The sequence below is a fragment of the Trichechus manatus genome, unplaced genomic scaffold, assembly GCF_000243295.1.
Source record: "Trichechus manatus latirostris isolate Lorelei unplaced genomic scaffold, TriManLat1.0 scaffold00024, whole genome shotgun sequence".
Classification (NCBI taxonomy): domain Eukaryota; kingdom Metazoa; phylum Chordata; class Mammalia; order Sirenia; family Trichechidae; genus Trichechus; species Trichechus manatus.
In genome coordinates, this window is record NW_004443960.1 from 3,331,591 (window position 1) to 3,336,869 (window position 5,279).

The window sequence follows — 5,279 nt, forward strand, 5'->3', positions numbered from 1 at the left end:
GCTTGCCAAAAGTGAAGAGGACTCGAAGCACTTATTTGTGAAGATCAAAGACTACAGCCTTCAGTATGGATTACACTTCAACATAAAACAAAAATCCTCACAACTGGACCAATAAGCAACATCAGGATAAACGGAGAAAAGATTGAAGTTGTCAAGGATTTCATTTTACTTGGATCCATAATCAACGCCCATGGAAGCAGCAGTCAAGAAATCAGATGATGTTCTGCCATTAGGCAAATCTGCTGCAAAAGACCTCTTTAAAGTGTTAAAGAACACAAAGGACTAAGGTGCGCCTGACCAGAGCCATGGTGTTTTGCATCACCTCATATGCATGCAAAAGCTGGACAATAAATAAGAAAGACCGAACAAGAATTGATGCCTTTGAATTATGGTGTTGGCGAAGAATATTAAATATACCATGGAGTGCCAGAAGAACAAATCTGTCTTGGAAGAAGTACAGCCAGAACGCTTCTTAGAAGCAAGGATGGCAAGACTTTGTCTCATATACTTTGGACATGTTATCAGGTGGGACCAGTCCCTGGAGAAGGACATCATGCTTGGTAAAGTAGAGGGTCAGCGAAAAAGAGGAAGACCCTCAGCAAGGTGGATTGACACAGTGGCTGCAACAGTGGGCTCAAGCATAACAACGATTTCGAGGCTGGCTCAGGACCAAGCAGAGTTTTGTTCTGTTATACATAGCCTCGCTATGAGTTGGAACCGATTCGATGGCACCTGACAACAACATCCTAGTGAGAGTGAAATGGTACCTCATTGTGGTTTTGATTTGCATCTCTCTCAGGGCTAGTGACACTGAGCATCTCTTCATCTGTTTGATTTGAATGTTCTCTTTGGTGAAATGTCTGTTCACATCCTTTGCACATTTTATGATTGGGTTATTTGTCTTTTTGTTGTCAGTTTTATTTATATTTTGATTATTAGATTCTTGTCAGATGTATGATTTCTGAAGGTATTCTCTCAATTGGTAGCTTATCTTTTGATGTTTTTGGTAAAGTTTTTTGATAAAAGTTTTTAATTGTTATGAGGTTCCCTTTATTTATTTTGTCTTTTGCTGATTGTGCTTTTGTTGTTGTATTAGATAATCCATTGTTGAAAGCTAGGCCTGACAACGTTGCTCCTGCTGGTTCTTCTAAGAATTTTATGGTTTTAGTTTGCACACTTTGGTCCTTAATGCATTTTGAATTTGTTTTTACGTATGGTGCGAGGCATGGATCCTGCTTCATTTTTCTGCATTTGGAAATCCAGTTTTTCCAGCACCATTTATTGAAGAGACTCTTCTTTCCCCATCTGATGGACATTAGCACCCTTGTCAAAAATCGGTTGACCATAAATGTGTGGGCTTCTTTCTGGGCTCTCTATTCCATTGGTCTGTGTGTCTGTTGTTACACCAGTACCAGCATGTTTTGATTAGAGTAGCTGTATGTTTTAAAACAGCAAGTGTGAGTCCTCCTACTTTATTCTTCTCTTTCAACACTGTTTTAGCTATTCAGGGCCTCTTGCCATTCCATATAAAGTTGAGGATTGGTTTTTCTATTTCTGTAAAGAAGACTGTTGGAATTCTGATCAAGATTGCATTGAATCTGTAGATTACTTTGGGTAGTACTGGCATCTTAATAACAGCAAGTCTTCCAATCTGTGAACATAGAACATCTTTCCATTTGGAGTTTATAGACTCTTAAAAGAGTGTGTTTTACTATTTAAAAAAGATATATTTTATTGTGTTTTAGGCGAAAGTTTACACAGCAAATTAGGTTCCTATTTAACAATTTTTATACAGATTATTTCATGACATTCATTACAACTTTCAGTGTGTCAGCATTCTAAATATTTCAATTCTTTTTGTTCTGTTCTGTTTTCATTAATCTGGCTTCCCTGCCCTTCCTTGCCTTCTCATCTTTGCTTTTGGGTAAATGTTGACCATTTGGTGTCATCTAGTTGATTTTTTAAGGGGTACATTACTCATAGGTAGTATTGTTTATTTTATAAACTGTCATGGATTGAATTGTGTTCCTCAAAAATATGTGTCAACTTGGCTGTGATTTCCAGTATTGTATGGTTGTCCTCCATTTTGTGATCTGATGTAATTATCCTGTGTTGCAAGTTCTAATGTCTATGAAGTTAATGAGGTAGGATTAGAGGCAAGTATGTTAAGGAGGCAGGGCACAATCTACAGAATTAGGTTGTATCTTGAGTCAGTCTGTTTTGAAATATAGAAGAGGGCCTCACAGCAGAGAGGTACTTCCTACCACCGAGAAAGAAGACCTGCAGTTTGAGACAACAGTATTTTACCTCAGAGAATGTTTGAGGAGTAATGGAGATGATACATGTGAAACTCATAGCTAGTGGTTAAGAGCCCTTAATTTAAGTGCTGTTTCACTTAAATTAAGTCACTTTCAGTTCACTGCAGAGCCCTGGTGGTGCAGTGGTTAAAAGTTCAACTGCTGACTGAAAGGTTGGCGGTTTGAATCCACCAACCGCTCCTTAGAAACCTAATGGGGCAGTTCTGCTCTGTTTTACAGGGTTGCTATGAGTCAGAATTGACTCGTTGGCCACGGGTTTTGTTTTATTTTTTTTTTTTCAGTTCACTGCGGTCTGCCTGCTGCCCCAGTGCTCTGCTGAAACTGCTCCAGAGCACTTGGAGAGATGTAATAGTCTTGCTTGACTTTTCAGCAGCTTTTGTCAGCATATCAGTTAGCCTTTGCTGCATAACAAACCATCCCAAAACTTAGTGGCTCACAGTTCTGCGGGTTGGCGCTTTGGGCTCAGCTAAGCTGGCACCGCTAGTCTCTGTTCCACATGCTGTCTGTTGGCATCACTCGTGTGCGGTCAGCTCCTGTGTCTGGGGTTGGCTGGCTCTTGGCAGGGTTGATGGAAGTAACCAGGCCGCGTGTCATTTCTCATCCAGCAGGCTGGCCTGGGCTCGTTCACATGGCGGGGGGGCAGCATTCCCAGAAGCAGCAAGTGAACAGGCCTCGGTGTGCAGCACTTCTCAGACTCTTTGCATCACATTTCTAGTGTCCCATTGACCCACTCACGTCACGTGGCCACGCCGAGAGTTGCTGTGACATATAGGAAGGGAAGTATTGTGGCCATTTTTGTAATCTGCCACCGTCAGTTTGATCGGTGCATCCTGGAAGCCTTCTCTTCCGTTGATTTGGTGATCTCACGTGACTGTTCCCTCTGTCTCCTTCAGACACTTCTCTTCCGCTGCCGCCTTCTGCTGGTGTGTCCCGTTCCTTGCTTGATTAATTCTTGTTCCATCTCCAGGACTCAGCTGGACGTCACTTCCTCTGCAGTGCCTTTCCTGACTCTCTAGTCTTCGTCCTTACGGGTGTGCATGGATAGTAACACCCTCTCACCTCTGTCCCAGCTCTTAGCATTCTGTTCTTAAACTGATGTTTTGTCCATCTCCCCCAAGGAGACTCTGAGCTCTTTGTGACATATTCTTACCACTTAAAACAGTGCCTCCAAAGAAGGAGGCACACAGGTGTCTGTTCATGTGTGAATGGTACCATTTAAAGCTTTCTTGGTGGTAGCTTACAACAGTGAGCTCCTTACTTACCTGCTTTCCCCTCGTATGTTATTCAGCCAGGTTTTTGGAGACCCAGAAGCCCAAACGCAGTCCTGAGGGTATGATAATTAAAATATTTGTTTTTGCCAATTATGAACCAAGAGTGGAACTACTGTTAAAGTATCATGTTCATCCTTGGCAGAGACGATATACGTTGTTCTGACTTCTTTAAAAGGGTTTGTTGTTAGCTGCCATCAAGTCGACTCCAATTCGTGGCAACCTTGTGTACAACACAAAGAAACGTTGCCTGCTCCGGCACCATCCTCACAGTTGCCAGCATGTTCAAGTCCAGTGTTGCAACTGTCGTGCCAGTCCGTCTCTCCGAGGATCTGCCACACCCTCATTGTCTTTCTCCTTCACCAAACATGACGTCCTTCTCTAGCGATCGATCCCTCCTGATGACATGTCCACAGCAAGTGGGCTGGACTGCGTTTTTCCAAAGGGTTTACCAGCTGATTATTCTCTTTCCTGTCAGGATCCATGTAAAGGATTTAGCAGCCCATCCTTGGACCCAGAGAGGGTCTGTGAGAGAAGGAAGAGGAAGAAAACTGGATTCTATTTGGAGAAGAAGACATACAGATGAATTGTTGAGCTAAAAAAAAACCAGCAAGCAACGTGAACCATTCTCATGAGCTGCTAGATGGGCTGGGCGGAAAATGACAATTCCCTCCCATCACTAGGGCCCTTCTTGGTTGGGCCCATGTACCCAGCGTCTCTTGCCCTCATCTGGCTCACGTACAATCCGTTCCAGGCACTGAGCCTAGCCGTACCAGCTTCTGCTGTCTCTTCCTACAGCTCTGATTTCTGCTCATCCGACTTCTGAACCTGGCAACTGACGGCTCATCCATCTCTACCAGCCACCAGCCAGGCCCCTGTCCACATTCAGACCCCCTAATGAAACCCCTTCTCTCTGCACCTCCCCTCACTCATCCAGCAGGAATTCTGGTTCCCTTTATGCCACACAATCTGCCTGTAGAATTTTCATCATTACTTCCTTTACACTCACTTCAGTTAAATACTGTTTTTGCCTTTCCCCGTAAAACATTTAGCTTTGACCTTATGTGATATATTATTGCTTGTTTTTATTTCACATCTTTCTTTTCTTAACTGCCCTTAACAGAGTAGTGCTCACGTCGTACAGAGCCAGGCATCACGCACAGCTCATTTCCGAGATGCCCCGGATGACAATATGGAGTGATGGGGGAGGCTGGCATGGCGGGGGGTGGTTGCCCAGTGACCTCCTGCATGAGTTGGTAGAGCACAGCTCCTCCTGCCCCTCTCTGAGAACGTGGTGAGTGCTGTGTGCCTGCGGCTGCTGGGAGCGGGCCTGTGGTAGTTCCAAGAAATAGTGCCACACTCCAGGGCAGCTGGGCACCAGGCTGGCTGTTACCAGTCTTGTCCTACTTTGCTCGGTGGATGGTGCTGGCAAAGTGTTGCCTGACAAGGGCACAACACGGCATTCTCAGCACCATGTGGACCTCTACCGTTCAAACCTAGGTGCTTTGTGTCTCCTGTTCCCATTAAGGTCAGCAGTTTGAATCCACTAGCCCCTCCTAGGAAACCCTATCAGGCAGTTCTACTCTTTTCTGTAGGGTCTGTATGAGTCAGAATCGACTCGATGGCAACAGGTTTGGTTTTTTCGGCTTTGGATCCCATTAAAAAAAAAAACAACTTCAAACCCACTGCCATC